Source organism: Eucalyptus grandis, chromosome 4 (genome assembly GCF_016545825.1).
Source record: "Eucalyptus grandis isolate ANBG69807.140 chromosome 4, ASM1654582v1, whole genome shotgun sequence".
NCBI classification, from domain to species: domain Eukaryota; kingdom Viridiplantae; phylum Streptophyta; class Magnoliopsida; order Myrtales; family Myrtaceae; genus Eucalyptus; species Eucalyptus grandis.
This window is the reverse complement of record NC_052615.1, coordinates 23113858-23136068: the sequence shown is the minus strand read 5'-3', so window position 1 is coordinate 23136068 and position 22211 is coordinate 23113858. Positions and strand designations below refer to the sequence as shown.

At 37.6% G+C, this 22211-nt stretch overlaps 1 long non-coding RNA gene across 1 annotated transcript; it reads left to right on the top strand.

Annotated features, from left to right (window-relative positions):
* Nucleotides 1-6173: 6173 nt before the first annotated feature.
* Nucleotides 6174-14950, top strand: LOC120292787. Its single transcript, XR_005550395.1, has 2 exons — nucleotides 6174-6514; nucleotides 7131-14950. It is a non-coding gene; the product is annotated as an uncharacterized LOC120292787 (long non-coding RNA).
* The last annotated feature ends 7261 nt before the right edge of the window (nucleotides 14951-22211 follow it).

Below are 22211 nucleotides of genomic sequence, written 5' to 3'. Positions count from 1 at the left end.
CTCTTGTTTATTGCATAGTGGAATTCAGCTAGAAGGCTGTTAGCGTGAGAGATTGGACGTAGGCTTGATCTAAGTTGAACCACTATAAACCTTGTGGTCTTATTCTCTTTCTTGAACTCCTTTATTTTGTTCGTAGTTCTATTTAACTGCTAAAGTCTGATTTCACTCAAAGTCTACTACTCTTCAGACTCAGTTTCAAAATTGAAATATTTCTATTGTCCTTTGCGAAAAATTTTCTTATACCTATTCAGCCCTCTTTAGGTGTTTATAATAGTACTTTTAGACACTAGACTGATTTTTCTGCATTTTGGTACCTTGTGTCCGTATTTGAAACTTCGAGATTTTCATAACCACTGAGTATCGCTAATGTGTCAAAGAGATTCATTATGGCTTAAAGAAAATCGACCACGGGTCATTTGCACTAAAAATTTCGGAAAGCTACTCGGTAGCCTAGGTCATGCTAAAATTGAGTCAGATTGAAACTAACTGTGAATTTGAATCTGATTAAGTTCTATCATGTCACGAGTCATTTTAGAAACGTCAATTCATACTCCAAAGATTTTTCTGCAAACCGAGATTTTTGGCAGAAAAATCAAGATAGGGCCATTTTTGTCCAGAAAATTTAGGGGACGATTTTTATCACAAAATTGGGATACAAGTAGGTTCTCTTAGCAAGGAAAAATACCATTTTGATTGAGGACTTGATAGTGGAATTTTTCTAAGCCGAATTGACTTTAATTGGGGAGAGATTAGTTCAATTTGAGGGGAAAAGACTTCAAATTCGTAGCCCCCCTTGGCCCAACCTTTGGACCACTTCCAAGACTTCTAGAGGAAGCTATTGGTTTGGAAAATTGTTGAGGAAGACAGCAAGCATTGGTGAGACAATTTCAAAGAGACAAGAAGATAGAAGAAGACCAAGTGGCCCCCTCCAAGTTGGTCTTTGTCCCTTTTTCTCCTTCCCCTTGCCGTCGACCCCTCCCCCTCCTTCTTGCTTGTTGTTTTGAGCTAAGCAAAATCAAAGAACCGAACGAGCAGCTGTCGCATGCCACCGAAGCCACCGCAAGCCACTCGCTCACCCGTCGTGTCCCGCGAGCCTTGCCTGCTCTTCTCGCCTCTCTGCTCGACATCCGCACAACTCTGTCCATCCTGCTTGCTGCTTGAGGCTGTCTGACCATCGCACGTCGCCGTTCAGCCACCGCCTGCCACCGGAGTCACCCGCCTAGACCCACTGCCGCCTCCGCTGATCCTTGCTCACCCAACCAGCCGCTCAGCTCCCTCTTCTGCCCATCAAGCAGAACTGAGATTTCCGGGTTTGCTGGGCACTGTTTGGCCCACTTTATAGCCCTTCTGGACCTCAAAAGGTGCTTCTGCTTTGGAGTTTATGAACCGCCTTCGCGTCCACGTCGTCATGGTCCCGTTGGATCGCTAATATAGTGAGTTTACTCACTAATCCCTGCTTAGGAAATTAATTATGCTTAAGGGTTGATTAGTTTAGACTAAGTATGGTTTATGTGGTTAGTTAGAACGGATTAGTAATTTAATTGTTTGATATTGCATGTTAGGTGGTTAGAATAGTGCAATTAGCAAGTAGATAAGTTGTAGTATTTATTTATATAGGTTTGGAAATTTTTCAGGCTCGTTTCAATATTTATTTAGGCTTTTCCGGCCTAAGTTGCATTTATTAGTATTTAATAATTAACTTTTGTAATTATTCAATTAATTATTATTTTTCGAAAATTAGACCGGGATAGCTGGTGACCAGAATTTTATGCTAATTGCAATTTTGTGATTTGTTTAATTAATTGAGTGCTATTTTGTGCAATTTGAGTGTGATTTGTAATTTTGGAAATTTATCCCAAAATTTAATAATTTCGATATTTAATTAGAAAATACTAGGCATCGGTTTGTAATGCCAAAAATGTTTTATGGACTATTGAAATTAGTGGGATCTTCAAAATGGAAAATATTATATGTTGGCTAAGGCCAACCGTGTACCCCACACATGATTATTTTTATTGAGAATGATAAAAATGGTGGCATTCTCATATGGTAAGAACAATATACTATATCAACCTACGAGCTTCGATATAAGCTTAGTGTGAGCAGTATACTTTATCAGCTTAGAGAGAGCATCATGGGTATACTATATCAGCCGGAGGGCTTTGATATGTTAGCTTAGCGACAGCAGTATACCAATATACTATATCAGCCTGAGTGTTTTGATATGTCAGCTTAGTGAGAGCAGTATACTTTATCAACTTAGTGCGAACTATACTATCTATTTTCTACTTAGAGTAAGCAATCCTTGATATAATCGGACTTTATAGATAGTATTGGATGGATTGACCGAGTGATAATCTTGATGACATGGAATCGACTGAGTCGATTGATTGATGGCTCGATCTGTTGTGATGATTTGATTTAGTTGATGTGATTCGATAATTATATTAATTGTACCAACTTGCAGGAAAGAACTGAGGCGAAGATAAGTCCTCTAACTTATGCTTGTGCTTAGGCAGCCCTTGGGGTGTATTTTCTTCCTAGTCGGGTCTTAGGGGATGAACTTGTTGAGATGTCGTCTCACCCCATTGTGGGATAACATTTTTAGGTCCCTAGATGGCGGTCGTGGAGAATCTTAAACCCCGGAGTCTAGGAAGGTGAAGATCGAAGAATCGGCAAACGTGTCTGACTAGTGGGTCATAGGACAGTTCCCTTTTTGTTGAACCGATATTTTTGTAAACAGACTGGTTTAATATATATACCCGTGTGTTTATAAAAGGCTTGTTTTGGTAATAAACTGTTGCCTGCTTTTCTATCCCATCTTGTTGTTGTCTGGAGATTATTTATTCGCTTCTGCATGCGCATTAAAATGAATGGGTCGGTGATGTGTCCTGGAATTGCTATTTAATTGACCACAGAGAAATGGGCACGCGCTCGGAGGATCAGGACATGACAATAGAGGGGCGAGGAAGAAGATGATGGAGATCTTTCATTAAAAAAAAAGGCAACCTAAGCTGATCGAGAATGAAGAGAAAGAGCCTAACAAATATTTTTTAGCAAAGTTCATTTGACTGTTCTATCAAATCACTTATTTGAGACCATTTCAGATCCTTATTCAAGATAAATCTCACTTTCAACATTTTTTAATAAAGGAAAATGACACAAATGGCCCATGAACTTTAGTTTAATGTGCAATGTCGTCTTTGAGTTTTTAATTTATTCAATATTAACCTAAAATTTCTAGTTTTTTTTTTTTTTAATGTGGTCCTTGAAACAATTACAAGTTAAGCATCAACATTGCATATTGATCCAAAAAAACAAGGATTATAATGTCATGTGTGATCAACTCAGCAATTTGATTGTAAAATTTAAGAGAAATCAATAGAACATAAATTTATTACAAATATACTAGTTTAGGCTAAATTTATTAAAAGTGTAACAATTTGTAATTTTTTGTTGTCAAAAAATTAGTTCATAATAAATTTATTATAGGTGTATTGATTTGGAGTTTTTCATAATATTAACCTAAAATTTAATCATACATTAGATATTAAATTGAAGTTTAGAGATGATTTGCGTCATTCTTCACTTTTGAAAGGGTGTCATCACTTTAAGGAGTTTCCCATCGGTGTGGAGAAAATATGGAGGAGACCCAGCAAAGAAAGAGAAAGAGAAGGAGAAGGGACTCCCAATCATCTCGCTCCACTCCAATCGAATGGGCCGATGCAGACACCGCTCTGTGTCTGCTTCTGGCTACGGTCTCCAAGATCAAGGCGGGAGACCACTCCGACCCTCTTCCTTCCTCGTCGTTAGTCAGGCGATGCTTGCAGAAAGTTCTCTCCTTTCTCTCCAAACCATTAATTCGGTTTTTGTTTATTTGATTAAATCAAGAGAAGGCGGCTCTCAAACTTTTGTACTCTCTAACTGACGTGCGTCAAATTTAATATTACCGTTAAAGAAAATTCTTCAAAAATTATCTCATGATTTTTCTATGTAATTGTGGTGATTTAGATGACTAATTCTTTATCTATAATTTCACATTTGTCTACTTTCACTTTAGATTGAACCAATGCAAAAGATACGTGAACTATCTCATTTAATTCTTTACAAACTGAATTAATTATAATCATACCATGGGTGCGAGAGCAAGACAATAATTGTATGCAATTTTCAGTTTGTTGAATCGACTATTGTAAACTTGTAAATTGACGTATTAAAAATCTCTTATCGATTAATTATAACTACTCATACCGTGGGTGCGAGAGCAAGACAATAATTGTATGTAATTTTCAGTTTGTTGAATCGACTATACAATTGTTGTATGTAATTTTCAGTTTGACGTATTAAAAATCTCTTATCAAAATTAGATATGCCAGACATTTTCCTCATATTATAGTATATGTGAGCGTATGAAATATGATTCTGAAAGTATCTGTAAGTTGTATCAATAACAATATTTTCAAATTGAAAAAAAAAATGGACTAAAGGGACAAAAGAAAATTGCAAAAGAATAAAACAAGGAAAAGAGGGACGAGGGAATTGTTAAGAGAAAAAGAGAAACGAGTGGAAGGAGAGTTCTTGGAAGCATGGCACCGTCCCTCCTAAGAACTCTCCTTTCTTGCAAAGATACAGATAGATTTCTATAAATCATGTGAAGATCGGTTTGCTAGTCTATTTTAGGAACTCCAAGAGAGGACTTTTTAACCTGTGTGTATTAAATGTCAATTGTTGTCACCAGGAACTCTCCTTTCGCGTGTGGTATGGAACTGGTTGTAAATTATGTCATTAATTTTTAGGAACTGTAGGTAAGACTATATAACTAATGTTTGTATTAAACGTCGGATGTTGTTAACGTCACTTTATAGTCGGAAGGAGGATGGAGTCACCCTAAACATGTTTAGACGTACTGGACTCCTTGATTTTAGAAATAAATTAAGAGCTTAATTGGTAACCATCCTATTTATCTATTTTTCTGTTCTTTTGTGCTCTAGAGCAAGAAAAGGACAAAAATTGATTTGATAATGTTAGCTAGTTTTTCTCCTCTCTCGAACAAATCAATGGCTATGGATTAGAATTGAAACAGAAACAAGAAGGAAAAAAACTTATATTTTTGTTCTCGAGAATAATTTCCAAAACAAGGTCATTCTTTTTTCTTTTCTTTTTCCAGCTTCCTTCTTCTTCATCTAGCTTGCTGCCGAGCATCAGTGATGGATGGGGATCGGCCATAGATGAGAGTTGACAAGGTTGACCTCACCAGCCCCTGACGAAGCTCCACCTCACCTAGATTTGGCGAAGTCGAGCCTTGCCCAGCCATTGCAAGGTCGGATTTGCCCGGCCTGGCGGGACCAACCTCGCAATAGTTGAGCGAGGTCAAGCCTTGCTGACAATCGCCGAGACTAGATAACCAACTAGAAGAGGAAGAATAAGGGAGGAAAACAATAATTAAAAAAAAAAAATTAGAACAATCTCAAAAAATTATTAAAAGACTAAAACAAATTCATGTTACAAAATAATTTGAGGGTCTTTTCAAACGTTTTTCAATTCTTTTTCTATTTTGAGAATAGAAATTTTAGAGTCATACCAAACACATTCTTCTATTTAGAAACTCTTCCAATGAATATAAATTGAAAAAAAAAATATTTTTCAACAAAAATTGTTTTCGAAAGCAGAAATGTTATCGAATGCAAAAGGGATAGGAGGGACAAAATGGATTAAAGAAAATTGAGAAAGAATTAAAAAAAAAAAAAAAAAGGAAAAGAAGGAAGAGAGAAATGTTAAGGGAAGAAGAGAACCGAGTGGAGTGATGGTTCTTGGAAGGATCACACCGTCCCTCTTAAGAACTCTCCTTTCTTACAAAGGTACAGATAGATTTCTATAAATCATGTAAAGATCAGTTTGCTAGTCTATTTTAAGAATTCCAGGAGAAGACCTTTTAACTCATGTGTAGTAAATGTTAGTTGTTGTTACCAAGAACTCTCCTTTCATGTGTGGTACGGAACTAGTTGTAATTATGGCATTAAGTTTTAGGAACTCCAGGTAAGACTATGGGCGTGCATGGAAACGCTCCAAAGAAGTGTTTCTGGAACACTTTTGTACAGATTTTGTTCCCGGGAACAAAAAAAGAACAGAAACACGTTTGGTTGGGTTTATGTTCTTTTTTTGTTTTTTTGTTCCCGGAACAAAATAGAAACAAAAAAAAGAAACAACAAATTGTTGTTTCTAGCCTTGAGAAACACTTCTTGGACGCTCGAAAGGAACAAAAATGAAAAGAACAAAAAACGAAACGGGAACACTTCGTTCGTTCGTGCTCTCCTTCGTTCGTCCCCTTCTCCTTCGTTCGTCCTCCTTCTCCGGCGACTCCTCACTCGGCCAACGCTCCGGCGAAGAACGACGCCGACGCACCGGCTGTCTCCGGCAACTTTCCGGCGTGTCTCCCTTCTCTCCGGCGCCTCCCACTCGGCCTCGTCTCTCCGGCGACTCACTCCGACTCCACCGGCTGAAGCTCCGAATCCAGGTAGGTTTTCTGGTTCTCCTCCTTCTCCGGTCAACAATGGGCTTTGGCGAGGCAGATCTGGGACGGCTCGCTCGAGCCTCAAGCGAGCGTTGCTCGCCCAGATCTGCGGCAGATCTGGGACGGCTGCTCGGCTGCTCGCTCGAGCCTCTGGGACGCCTGCTCGCTCAAGCTGCTTGCTCTCTGCCAGCTCGAGCAGCAGCTCGAGCGCTCCAGCGAGCTGCTCGAGCTGGCATAGCAGCTCTGCCAGCAGCTCGAGCGGCAGAGCAGCTCTGCCAACAGCTCGAGCGAGCAGCTGCTCGAGCTGGAGCTGCTCGAGCGCAGCTCCAGCGAGCTGCTGCTCGAGTTCAGCTGCAGCTCGACTGGAGCTGCTGGAGCTGCTGCTCCAGTGTGGAGCTGCTGCTCAAGCTGCTGCTCGAGCAGCAGCTGCAGCGAGCTGCTGGAGCTCGCTCGAAGCAGCAACTGCTGCTAGGTGGATCCTTCAATTCCGTAGGGTCTTCGAGTGATGTTGTGCTGTTGCTTGATTCAGTTTTGGAAGGGGGGGAATTTCAATTCATCGATTGGATTGGGGTTTCCTTCGATTGTTGTTTTGTTGCTCATGGTGATGTGGTATGGATAGGCTGGTGAAGCACGTGGCAAGGGCGTTCAACGACGATTTCACCACCAAGGGGGAGAACCAGCCGAAGTCGGGCCGCAGCGTGGTTGTGTGGCATCGTAAGAAGGTAATAACTAAGGGTAATGCTGCCTTGTGTTGGCTGAATTTCATGGTTGCATTCTATATGTAGCATTACTATGTATTTCTTGTAGCTCAAAATGCAACGTATGATCTGTTTTACACAAGTTAGTTCAACATTTTTGTCTTTTACCAAACGTGTTTCTGTTCTTTTTCTATTCTAGGAACAGAAATTGACTGCAGTTACCAAACATGTTTCTGTTCTTTTTTTATTTCAAGAACAGTTTTTTTTTACACTTACCAAACGCGTTCTTTTGTTCAAAAACTGTTCCCCGGAACAGAAACACTTTTTTTTGTTTCTGTTCCCAGGAACAAAAAAAGAGCAGAAATGTTTCCATGCGCTTCCTATATAACTAATGTTTGTATTAATTGTCAGTTGTTGTTACAAATAAGAAGTCGTTGGTAGAAGGATGAAGTCACCCTAAACAATACATAGGAGCTGCTCTGGACTCCTTGATTCCAGAAATTAATTAAGCTTTCGAAGAGCTATTTTCATTTCGAATTTCAAAAGATGCGAGTTTAGGATGGTGCATACAGGTAACGTATGATTCCCGGCCATCTAGGCAAGTCAGAAAAAGCTGTCATAACCATTGAAAATGTTTATATTTAAAGAACTGAAGTGGCATTGAATGGACTTCTTCCTCTTATAACAAAAGTAACTCTGGCCAAAGATATAACATATATTTTTGGGGGGTCATTTTTTAAGTGCGTGTCCATGGCATAGTTTAGTGTGAGTGCATTATTCTAAAAGATCTCACGCCTTTAGGAAATGTTTGATACAAGTCATTACGAATTAGTCCCATTATAAATGTAAGAGCCTATTATTGCAACCCTATTGATTCATGATATAACTCGAACTTATGATCTCATAAAAAATAGTGTGCCGTCATTATTACGAGGCTACCCCACTTGATTGTCGTCATTCTCTTATCCTTGAGTGCAACGCAAAAGGCTAGATTTGGTCACAATGAAAGCTTTTGGGAAACACAAAAACGAGTAGTCGCAGAAATTGTTATATTAATTTGAAAGTCAGTCATAATTGAAGGTCGCTAAAGAAAAAGAGTTTTATACTAAAACGCTTGCCTTTGATATCACTCACCTTAAGTCTTAGTGTAATCCTTTATTCAAACATGACTGAAATTAACCTTATTATATACATAGTTTCACCACCTTATAGCCTGTTTGTTTGCATTAGGTTAGTTCAAGTACTAGTTATACCAAAAATTGAAGTACTTTATGGAACTACCTTCCCAAATTCTAAAAGTGACAAAGGATTATTCTAGAAGATTTTAAAAAATGTAAACAAAAATTCCGAATCACTTCAAGTGTTAAGAATTGGATTTTTGAAGGTTTCAAGTGTTCCATATTATATAAAAGCTAAACGTTGATATCACTTTACCGAAAAGAAAAAACTATTACAAAAAAAGGAAGAAGAAAAGAATAGAAAACGAAGTAAAAGCACCGCCACTACACCTAGCTTTTCTGTTGGAATTTTTAGCATGTAATTAAAGGCCGGTCAAAACCCCATTTATCCCCGAGTATCTCGTGGATTTTTTCTCTATCAATGTTTGCATCGGACTTGTGTTTTGTAAATTGTTTTTGGTGGATGGCGCCTAATATGAATCGGAATATGACTTTATCTAAATAATATACTCGGGTGTTATTTGCGCATTGCTGTGTGATAAAAAAATTTATCGATCAATAATCAAGGCATTTAGAATGACTGTTTAGAAAGATTTCTATGAAATCAATAATTCAGTTATTTTTTTCTTCAGTTTTTCTATACCGTTATATTAATAAATAATTTCAAATTCTCATTATTCAAGTATCCTTTTTCTTTAAATCCCTATTTGCCTCCTTTAACATCATAGCCAATCAATGTGAAAGGTATGTGGACAATCTCTTTTATTTCTTTAGGAATTGAATTTGAGCAGCACCACTGATTAATTATGACTGCTCATACTATGGGAGTGAGAGCAAGTCCATACTTATATGTAATTTTCAGTGTGTTGAATCGACTAAGCTAAACTTGTAAAATTATAATCTTTATATATGCCAGACGTTTTACTCATATTGTAGTGTATGGAAAGTATCTATAAGCTGTATCAATACCAATATTTTCAAAAATAAAAAATAGACTAAAGGGAAAAAATTGGACAAAAGAAAATTGAGAAAGAATAAAAAAAAGAAAACGTGAGAAGAGAGGGAGAGAGCTGTCGGGCGAAAAAGAGAACCCAGCGGGGGGAGAGTTCATGGAAGGATGACACCGTACCTCCTAAGAACTATCATTTCTTACAAAAGTACAGATAGATTTCTATTAATCATGTCAAATCAGTTCAATAGTCTATTTTAGGAACTCCAGGTAGGACTTTTTAACCGATGTGTATTAAATTCAGTTGCCGTTGCCAAGAACTCTCCTTTTTAACAAGACACATGAGCTCTCTTTACTCCTTGATTTTTGAAGCAAATTAAGCTTTTAGAAGAGTTATTTTGATTTCGAATTCCAGAGGATGTGAGTTTAAAATGGTGCATCCATGTATTGCTCCCATCTAATTAAGTAAGAAAAAGCTATCATAACCACCAAAACTGTTTAGATTTATGAAATTTGACGTGATATTAAAGTTATGTTAGATATAATTGATACGGCAAATAATTCAATCTCTCTTATTATACATGACACAAGAGTAATCATAGCATTAAAAAAATTGAAGTTTTATTTATTTATTTATTAACGAGTGTCCCTAAGTCATTGTTTAATAAAATCCTTTTCTTTTCTTTAATAATTTAAGTTTCCTATACCAAAGACCATAGAATTATGAAAATTTTGATTGGTAAAGCTTGATCCTCCAAACCAACAATTAATTGAAATATGGTTGTTGCGATGTAGATATTGGGCAAAGATAGATCATTAGGGCTTCTTGAAATATTCACTACCCAATGGCTCTATAAATAGGGTTAATACCACAACAAATTTCCAAACGAGTACCCAATTGATACTCTAATCTAAATCCACTCTTCATTGACATTTCGTCTAATATCTCAATAAAATGCATGCATGTCTACGGAAGTAGATGATGACATATTTGACATATGTTAATAAGTATGCATGTCTATGGAAATACTAGTTTGAGATTTTTAATAGTATTAATCCCAAGAAATATGATTTTAGGAGGAAAATAATAAAATTTATAAAACTTAATGATGACTAAATTATACCGGTGTATACATCGCATGCTAGAGCACGCGAATATGTTTTTAGTATAAATATAAAGTTTTCATGCCGTTGCAAGCAATCGGATTTAAGCCAACATTTTGGTTAATTGGACAAGATGTCAAGGTGGTTGAAATATCTTCTTTTAATGTTTGAGGGCTTAAGGTGTCAACATTTACTTCCCAAACTGGGGCAACCTAAGAACCATCACAGGCTTAAGGCGGTTGAATTCTCTTCTTTTTAAGTTTACATTTGTTTTCCCGCCCTCAAGTTAATTACTTTATCTTCTAGAGAGGCAAAAATATATTCGTGGGTTTGCGAACCCAATCAAGGATGCTTATATTGGTACTCTCGTTTTTGTCTTATCCTTATTTTTCTTTCATAAACGAAAGAAAGGAACAGACGATCAGCGTATACCTTCCTATACGGGATCTCACGCCGTTACGAAATATTTGATATAAATCCTTACAACTTAATCCACTTATAAAGGTACGAGCCCGTCATCAATATGCCATAAGCAAAAAATCTCTCCACATAACGTAAGAAATACACAAAGCATATACTAGAGAATTACTCATGAGATAACTCGAACTTGTGATCTCATAAAAGATAGTGTGCCCTCGTTATCACTAGGTTACCCCAGTGCACCTACCTTTTCATTTGGAATTTTTTAGTATGTAATTAAAGCCCAATTAAAATCCCATTTACTCCTAAGCATCCCATGGACTATTATTAAGCCTAATTCCCGGTGTAGATAAATTTTTCATAGGCAAGCTTATCCATTCTTGATTTGATTGTTAATGAGAGAGTGAGTAGTTAAAATCCTCTAATCAAAGATGGATAAGACCGCTTGTGTAGTGTTTTCTTTATACCATTAGTGCATACTCTATTACTGCTTTCGTTGGACTTGTGTCGTGTTAATTGCTTTTGGTGGATGGCACCTAATATAAATCGGAATATGACTTTATATTAGTAAAATACTAGGGCATTATTTGCGCCTTGCCGGGTAATAAGGAAATCTATCGATCACTAATGAAGGCTTTTAGGATGATTGTTTACAAAGATTTCTAAGATATCAATAATTCAGTTAATTCTTTCATCAAATTTTCCATGCCGTTACGTGGACAAATAATTTCAAACTCTCATTATTCAAGAATCCTTTTTCCTTTATTCCTTATTTGCCTAATTTTACATTAGAGCCAACCAATGCGAAAGATATGTGGACTATCTGGTTTATTTCATTATGAACTGAATTTGAGTAGTACCATATATTAATTATAGCTGCTAATATTATGGGAGCGATAGCAAGTTCATAATTATATGTAATTTTTCAAGGTGTTAAATGGACTAAGCTAAACTTGTAAAATTGCATATTAACAATATTTATAATCGAAAATTAGATATGCTAGACATTTTACTCACACTATTGTATTTGTGAGGTTATGAGTTATAATTTTGAAAGTATCAGGGAGTTGTATCAATACCAATATCTTCATATCCGAACTAAAGGGAAAAAGTGGACAAAAGAAAATTGAGAAAAAGAGGAAGAGTACTTGGAAGGATGACACCCTTATTCCTACTAAGGACTCCTTTCTTACAAAGGTACGGATAGATTTCCATAAATCATGTCAGATCAGTTTACTAGTCGGTAGGCCTTTGAAGTATAATCTGTCAGTTGTTGTTGCCAATAACTCCACTTTTCTTTTTCTATTAAAAAAAAGGAGCTAAAGCTGAATACCATAATTTATTATCATAACTTATTGTAAATTATGTCATTTGATTTTAGGATCTCTAGGTAAGACTCTACAACTAATGTGAATTAAATGTCAGTTGTTGTTACCAAAAGAATGTCACTTTGTAGTTGGTAGGAGGATGAAGTTACTCTAAGCAAGACATAGGAGCGCTGGACTCCTTGATTTTAGAAGTGATTTTTCATGAAGAGATTGTCCACGGATGTTGACAAAATTGATGGTGGTGAACTCTATACAGGTTCAGACCCAAAAAAAAAAAAAAAAAAAAAAAAAAAAACTCTATACAGGTGAAATCTTCACATTCAAATTAGCAGAGTTCTTTAGTTGAGCCATTGAAAGGTTGCTCACTAATGTTGGCATGATAATGTACAAAATGAAAAATAAAATGAAAAACTGGTCCAACTAACATTTATTGTCCTGCTTCTTATATTTTGATAAAATAAATTTTTAAATTTGGAGTGTGTCTATTTCACCGAAATCTTCATGATAAAGGAAAACATTTTCTATAAAAAGCATTTTCAAATAAAATAATTAATCATTTGTCTGATGGTTTATGAAAAATGATATCATTCTTGTTAGAAGCGGACATTGGTTTCTTCCAATCTAAGTCTGTTGGTTTAAATCCATGGAAATCATTTTTTTTGTACATTAAGGGCCTGTTTGGCAAAAGTTGTCTTTGTTCCCCGGAACAACTATTTTTGTTCTTTTATTCCGGAAAACGAAAAAAGAATAGAAACCTATTTAGTAAAACTTTTATTTTCCGTCATTTAAACATGGGCAACATAAATAGTATGTAAGGGCGAAAATAAGAATGTTGTGACTTAGACAACTGAATCCAAGAACTTGGTAGAGCAAATGGACCACCAACTGAGTAGGCAACTTAGTTCAAAATGATATGCTTCATATGTCTTATGAATAGACTCAACCAGTTACAAAGAGCTAATTATCACCCAATATGTAGGAAAGTATACAAATTCCCCGAAAGAGGACCCAAGATCTTGTCGTGACTCAGACAACTGAACCCAAGATCTTACTAGAGCTAATGGACCACTAACTAAGCAGGCAACTTATGTGAAAATGATATGCTTCGTATATTTTATGAATATACTCCACTTGTTACAAAGAGTTAATTATCACCTAGTATGTATGGAAGTATACAAATTCCCCGAAAGAGGACCCTAGATCTAGTCATGGAGACACAAAATCCATCACTTCATAAGAAATAAGTTTTTGTGAGTGATTTCAATAGAAAATAAAACCATATTTACTACATCTAAATTTACTAATATCCGATGTCGTACAAAGGCGGAGTGGATTGGACTGATTATATAATAAGGAGAATATCCTTTTTTTCACCAATCTTCACTCACGTTAATATTCATTAAAATGTGATTGGTTTGCTCTAAAAATAAGTCCAAAAGTGACAAGGTGGCCATGAACATGTTGCCTATAAATACCCATCAAGTGTTGATGTTCTGCAACGTAGCGAAATCCTCTCCTCAGCCTTCAATTTGTGATTAGTCCGGCATAAGCACGAAAATAGTGGGGAACATGTTGGTTCAGGTTTCAGCAATTCCATCTTCTTCTTTGAGTAAAGGAAGAAGAGGCGGGGTCAAACGCCGGTGGGCGGAATATCATGAGAGCGTATGGAGCGATCACTTCCTCAAATACGCTGCCCCCTCCTACTCAATAGTTAGTGATTCTTCTCTAAAGTGAAGTTCATTCCCTTGAAGAATGAAGTTGATCAATAATGTTTTTGCCGAATCATTTGAATTAGGTCTGCTGGGAATAAGTACACTAATGGTGCCATAAGTTATGTACGGTACTCACTTTGGTGCCAAAAGTTTCCGTCGGATCACTTAAGTGCCAAAAATTTTGAAAAACGATCACTTTGGTGCCATCGCCAATTTGGTTGGCCGGAAATCTGACGTGGCAGTTTTTTTATTAATTTTTTACGCCGACGTGGATCACCGGAGAATACAATCAGCATACAAAGAACAAAACGATGCCGTTTACCATTTTCCCCCAAATAAGAAACCCTAAATCCTCAATTTTGATTAGAACTGGAAGTTGAAAACCCTAAATCCCCAATTCGATCATTTCGAGTGCATACTTCGATTTTCTCCCAAAGTTATCAGCTTGCTCTTGCAAATGGAGAACAAAAGCTTCAGCAGCGGCTCACATTCCTATAAGAAAAGTGAATTAGATGGTGAGTATTACTGTTATTGTGGGTTACCGAGTCCGAGAAGAACATCTTGGACTTGGTTGAATCCCGGGAGAAGATTCCATGGGTGCGGCAGATATAGAGAAGGCTTGAAGTGCCAATATTTCAAATGGGTTGATAGGAAATTCTCTAATCGAGCGACAGAGGTGATATTGTAGTTACTTGAAGGCCAAAATCAACCTCCACCTATGTTAATGGACGAGTTGGAGGATGTCGACTCAATGCAAGCTCAAATGAAGGGTTTAACATCTTTGGTGGACCATTTGAAGAGGGAGGTTTCAAGGCTGAAAATCGAAAGAAACTTTTATCGAGCGTTGATTGTGTTCTTATTCTCTTGGGTAGTTTATTCAAATGTAAAGTGAGTAATGAGAAGAAGTTTGTATGTCTACCATAGTCAAAGATATGGAATATGCACTTGTATTGGATTATTTATAAGTAAAATGTGTTTTTTGGTTTGTTGCAATTTTTGTATGAAGCAGAATGTTTTGTTGTTGTAATCTATGAGTAGAAATGCAAGGTTGGACTTGGAATGCATTAGTTGTGAGCACTTAAAAGTTTTGCTATTTAGTTGTGTATTGTCAATGTTTGTTTTGGTTAGTTTTTGCTTCAAATATAATGGTGTGCTGCATTTTTTATTTAGTAATAGTTTGCTGCATTGAAAGCTTTTAGTAATGGTTTGCTGCATTTTTTTGTTTAGTAATGGTTTGCTGCATTTTTTATTTGGTAATGGTATGCTGGTTTGTTGGTTTGCTGGTTTGCTGCAACTGCAAACCATGGCCGAAATTAAAGGATGGTGGCAAATTCACGATTGACCATTCTAGTGCCATTAGTTGTAAATAGTGATCACTTGAGTGCCAAATTTTTATAAAAATGATCATTTAAGTGACAGTCGCGATTACAAAGTGATCACTTATGTTGCACAAGTTTTTTTAAAAAGAACATGTTAGTGCCAAACGTCACATTCCAAATGCACATTGTTCTTGCACCTTGTTCTTGCACTAGTTTAGTTGCCGGTGCATCTTCTTACACCAACCCAAATGCAACAAGATGTACCAGCACCCAAAGTGTTCTTGTAGAAACACATATAATCATAACCCCACAAATTCATTATAATCCACATCTTTAACCAACAACAGCAACAGTGCAGCAACAGCAACGTTGCAACAACAGCAAAAATAAAATATATGGCAGCATAACTGACTTACTAGCATTCTAGCCGAAACCAACACAAGAGAAAATGAATAGTCATTCCAGTACTTGCCATTAACATTGATTGATTGTTTACAAAAGAAAAGAAAAACATGTCTAACTTCACTCCCCAATCATCGAAAGTTCAACACTCTCTTAAAAAAAAACAATGACATTGCGGGCAACAACTACCATCAATGATATAATATCCAACACACACACTCCTAAAAAAAGAAAACATGAAAAAGACCATGTCCAGCACCCTCCCATCAGTCAATATTGACAACACCTTAATCTCCTTTTCCTCTTGGAGCTTTGAATTGATTCATAATATGAGCACTCTTTCGAACTGGATGTGCAGGTTCTTTAGCTGGGCTTTTTGTCACCTCATTTTCCTTTTCCTTGTTTTTGACTACGGCTATTTTTGTTCTAGCATGTGTCATGTGTTGGTCCATATCATCACTACCGCTCCCAATCGTTGGTTGAGATGGAACTGGTGCTGGGTTCTTTTTGGATGGTTGTTTCGCAGCTATACTCGCCATCTTCTTCTTCTTTGGAGCACTCTTCTTTGGCTGCACCCTTGATTCTTGAGTTGTCCCACCTTGAGAGAGAAGTACCTCCGAAGTTCTTCCAAGCTATAAGAACATAGTGATATTGTCAACCAAATGAATTGAAGTACAACAAATTAAATGCATGAGGCCTATAAATCTTACATTCAAAATAGTCATTCCAGTACGTTCATCTGTGTAAATCTCATAACCATATTGCCTTAATCTTTTTCCAAGAGCCCCTCTTGTTCGCTGTGGTATATCATTTTCAGCAACAATAATCCTTGTAGCAACCTCTGCAACTTGTGTAGTTGCTCGTCTTCTCACCTGAGAAACACATAACAAATGTAAATTTTAGCCCATAAAAGACCAAATATAGCAATGTACAACTTATAGGATATTTTTTTCTTGTTTGCTCAACAGTGGACTCAGTTGTTGTTGTTGCTGTCCTATCCATTCCAATCCCTATCCCTACACTTGAGCCTACAACAGGGCCTTTTTCTGGCCCTTTAATAGGTCTTACAATAATGTACTGTATTAGGATTATGACCAACAACACTATCGAATAAGAACTGTAAAGTTACTAAGACAAAGAGGATACTTACCTTACAGCATGGCTTTCTGTTTGTCCTTTAGTAGGCATTATAGCAGGGCCTTCTGTCCTCCCTTCAATAGGCCCAACAAGAAACTCTTCAATAGGTCCTGTCCCTAGCACTAAATCAGCCATTACATCTTGCTGTTGATGCTGTTTTTTCAGCTCACAACCTTTCTTATTGTGCCCTTCCTTGCGACAATAGGAGCATTTCATCTTTGATCCAGTCCTACTCATCCTTTGACTTGATGCCTCTTCCTGCTGCATTCTTCGTCTCTTTTTTGGCCTTCCTATTTGCTTCTTCAGCGGTAAAGGTAGAGGGCTTTCATGATTTGTTGGCTCCCAAAATTTGCTGCTTTTGATAGGCTGCATCATGAATTAGTATGAAGCAAAGTATGAGTTTTTTTGTACCAATCATGTTGGTAATCATCTGGGTTTTCTTGTTCCATCTGAATAGCACAAATGGCATGGGCACAGAGAATTCCATTCAGTTGCTAGGCTTGGCATAAACACTTTCTTCTATCCAGGTTGACAACATACTTATCCTGATTTTGAATAATCTCATATCCATTATCTCCATTCCAAACTGGATGGCAGAACCTACTAATAGCAATATTTGCATCCAATCTCTTCACAATCCTAGGGCCACAGTCTCGACTCCATTTTGTAGCCTCATCTCTTTGCCTATGCAGTCTAGTCATAACCATAACTCGAATATCATCAAGCATGCCGATGATTGGTTTGCACTTGGCCTCTAATATTCTACCATTGAAAGCTTCACTGAGGTTTTTATCAATGATATCGCATTTGAACTCTTCGCTGAAGAAGGCTCGATACCAGTGCTTAGCTTCTATCTGGAAGAGTGCATCAAAACATTCATTTGTCAGCTGCAACAATCCTTGTTTGGCTAATATGAAATCAGCCATATTCGTACTCTTTGCTATCTGCCAGAACTGCTTTTGCAGCCTATCTTCTTTAAAGTTCCTTGACCAATTTGCATATATGTGCCTTGCGCACATTCTATGCTTAGTATGTGGCATCAATTCAGCCAATGCAGGAATAAGTCCCTACAAAAATTCAAATCAATAAATACAAGTAAAAAAAAAATATGCAAGTGATTAATGTTAAAAGGGAGTGAATTAATTGACAATGAAATTACCTTATGTTGGTCGCTCATGAATGCCCATCCTCCCCCATCGGTTATCTCAAGATTAGCCATTAATTTTTTTAGAAACTAGGACCAAATATCCTTGTTCTCTATCTTTACCACCGCCCAAGCTATCGGGAACATTTGATTATTGGCATTTGTCCCCACAGCAGCCAACAACTCCCCCTTGCATAAACCCTTTAGAAAGCATCCATCCAATCCTATAACTCTTCTACAACCAGCCAAGAAGCCCCGTTTACATGCATCAAAACAAACATAAAATCTATCAAATCTAGGCCCAAGATCAGGGAGTGGCCTCTCCACAACCTCTACATATACCATACTAGATGGGTTTTGAAACATGCATTCACCAGCATAATCCCATACTTGCGCATATTCTTCCTTATACCCACCTATCAATATCTTCATCACCCTCATCTTCACTCTCTTACATTGATTCCTCGACACATTAACCCCGACTTGCTCCTTCACTAACTGTTGAAATTGAGGACTCTTGATCTCGGGCCTTGCTTTGATAGTATTGAAAAAATGCTTTGATAACCACACATTTGTTACCCTTTTATTGTTAAAGATAATTGGACAAGTATGCTCCTCTTGAAAGGACCTAATCTGGAATGACCCATTCTAACTAAGCGCGACATAGAGCTTCCACGAACAATTAGGTTGTGAGCACTTAGCTCTCACAAACTCCTTCGTGTTTCTAATGAATTTAACGCTCCTCTGTTCACCAATTGAATTCTTCACAACAGCTTCCTTGAACTGTTTGGCATCGTCAAATCTCATGTCCACCGACAAAACAGGTTTATCAACAGTCGGATCATAGCAAGGGTACTTACTTTTTCTTCGAGGAGCGGGTTCTTCATCATCATTGTGAAGCTCATTTTCCGAACCAGCAACTTCATCGCCACAGCTTTCTTCATCTTCACTTCTATTACCCTCAGCTGGATCTCCATCCCTATTTACTAGCTCGGGCCTTTTTGCTGAAGCTGTAAGTTTTTTTCTCAGAAATTCCCTTTGCTTTTGTCTTGACTGTGCGAGTTCATCATCATCTTCATCACTTGGGAAATTTACTAAAGCCAAACATTCATCTTCCGATTCACTAGATAAAGCAATTTCCCATTCTAATCCAATGAAGTCTTCATCGCCCACATCTTCACCAAAATCTTCACCCAAGATTTCAGGACATCTCCCTTTTTGTTCATTTTTATCAATATGACTTATCTCCCTCTCATTTTGCCCTCCATTTAACCTAAACTCATCCCCAACCTGATTACTCGCTTGAACAAGATCTCTCACTTCTCCTCCTTTAGTGGTGGTCTGCTCATCCCCATCCTCATCCTCATCCTCATCCTCACTATCTGCTCATCCCCATCCTCATCCTCATCCTCATCCTCACTATAATACTCAACATATACCTTAGCTTTTTCACCATGAAGATAATGGTAAATGATATCCTTAATACCATTATTGTCATTAAAAAATCTCAACCCATCCTTCAATTCTTTCCCAGGAACACAATAATGTAGTTTTTGCACTTTGCATCGTAAAAAATATACCAAATCCCTCATAAAATCAATATATGATGGCTTCCAAACATTGATATAAATAGTACATTCATTTCCACCACTATATTCACAATCTTCGGTGCCAATAACAAACTCTCCACCATAGCAAACAATGACGCCTACTTGATTTGTGTCAATGTCGATGTTGCACCCAATGAAAAAAAAGAAAAAGAGTTATTGTTGTTTTGTTAGAAACACATGACAGAATCGGCAACTTCACATGCAGGTCCTTGTCGTTTTGTTGTCAAGGAACAAATGCGACTAAAATCTCCCCAATTCGGTGCATTTACAGAAACAAAAAAAAACCGAATTAATTAAACAAAGTGAGGTCCCCACCACCCATTTTTCAATTTAATCACATTCACATTCGGTCCCCCACAAAAGCAGTCCAATTAATTAAACAAACAAATTCGGTCCCCCCACTATTTCCATCTAAGTCAAGCCCCTCCGCACCCTATTTTTCTATTTGGTCCCCACAACAGAAAGTGAATGAACGATGGAAGAATCAATTTTTCTATTCCGTCCTCATAAAAGTGACATCCCCACCACTTTTCCCACTACTTTCCCCTTGAGCCGAGCCCTCAATTTGCCCTTTGTGCCCTAACTTGCATGTCAGAATCCTAAATTTTTCGCAAAATTGATCCACGTAGAGAACATGACAAACCTGAACGATCGTGAGCGACGGCGCAACTACAGTGGTGGCCGAGTGACGGCAGGCGAGCGAACGTCGGTTGAGCGAACGGCAGTGGGTGAACGACGGTGGGTGAGCGAGCTACGGCCGACGTCAAGGAGAATCGTATACGAACCCTATTTTACTCCCTCTTCAGTGACATCGTTTTTTGCTATGGAGCAACGCGGCGTCGTTTCTTATGTGAATCCATAGTGGATGGCAAGAAACGACGTCGTTTCTTACGAAGAAATGAAAACGGCGTCGTTTTATGCTATCCACTGTGGACAATCTTAAGCCAAGTCAATTTTTTTTAAATATAAAAGCCACGTAATTATTTTGGCCGGAATTTCTCGCCGGTGGCACCAAAGTGATCGTTTTTCCTCCAATTTGGCACTTAAGTAATCCGCCGAAAACTTTTGGCACCAAAGTGAGCGCCGTACACAACTTATGGCACCATTAGTGTACTTCTCCCGGTTTGTTGCTTTAGGAAGTTCCCTTAATGTGGGTCGCATTTAATTTCTTCCTAACTCGAGAGTTTGATTATGCCAAACTCAGTCACGTTTAACACGTTCAAACTATACTGTATGCGCCCGATGTATGCAACAGTCCCCCCCTACAAAAACATCAATTTTATAACTCCACCTAAATGAAATGATTTGGGCATTGATTATTCAATTCGATTTTGTCTCTTGGGAAATTTCAAAATGAAATGATTTGGTCTTTACAATTAATTCACTTTTCTAAAAGTACATGCTCGTCATATTGAGGAGTTTACATAATATGCCTTGTTTTCATATCTTTCATGAGTTTGTAACCAAGATAACATGATTATTAATTTTCACAGTAACTCTACTTTCCCTGGAGTCTTTTTAATTATACGTATCTCATGCTTGCTTTTATTTGCAATGGCATATTATATATGTGCAGAAGTTCAAATTCCTTGGAAGAGTGGAGGAACAAGTTGATGAATTGAAAGGAGAGGTGAGGGAGATATTGACTGGTGTCGTGGATAACAAATGCTTCACTTGATTGATTAAGTTAAATGCTTGGGAATTGAACAAGAAATTGATGAGCAATTAGAACGGATCCACAAAAGTTACTCGCAACTTGACCATGGAGATTTTTAAGGGGAAAATTATCAAACTAGTCCTAAATCTATTACAAATTTTCCAATTCGGTAATAAACATTTTTTTTTTTTTTTTTGCTAATTCAGTCCTAAATTTTTTGCAATTGTGCTAATTTAGTTTATCCAACCTTAGCTAGCTTATACTAACATGGATAATTTTTTATAATAATTTAATTCTCAATTTTTTAATTTCTTTTTCTTTTTCTCTTTGTCTCTCTTTTTTCGTCCTTCCTCCTTACTCCTTCCTCTGGCCAACGGCTAGCCAGAGGCAAGCGTCGGCGAAGTTAGCCTCACCAACCAATGGCGAAGGTGAGCATTGCCTAGCGATAGTGAGGCCACCTTTGCCATGGCTGAGTGAGGCCTTGCAAGATTTAGCGAGGCCATGACTTGCCCATGGCCGATGAGGCTTGCCTAGGCCAAAGGCTGCACAAGGTCAAGCCCTTCGACCTTGCCACATCTAGCTAGGTTGGGCATCACCATGGCTAGTGAGGTTTGACGAGCCTCACCTAGCCATTACCCAGCCATTAGTAGCCATTGCCTAAGGCCGTGCAAGGTCGCAACCTCTAGTGAGGGTGAGCCTCACCCAGCTACTAACAGCCCTCGTGAGAAGGGTTTAGAACTGATTGGCCAAATCTTTGGCTTCTGGCTTATGGACAGAATTGGCGTAATTACAAAAAGTTTAGAACTAAGTGGCTTAAAAAAAGGTTTAAAACTAAATTGGAAAAATTGCAATAAATTTAGGACTATTTTTTGTAATTTTCCCGATTTTTAAAGGAGACAACCTTCACATGATTGCTTTTATGTCTTGATTGCCGCGACAACAAGGTTTCAATATTTCATTGTGTAAGTCTTAAACAAAGTGAACCAATCCCATAAAATTCTTTCTTTGGAAAATTACTAGTGCTCATTCGAATTCTAGGAGA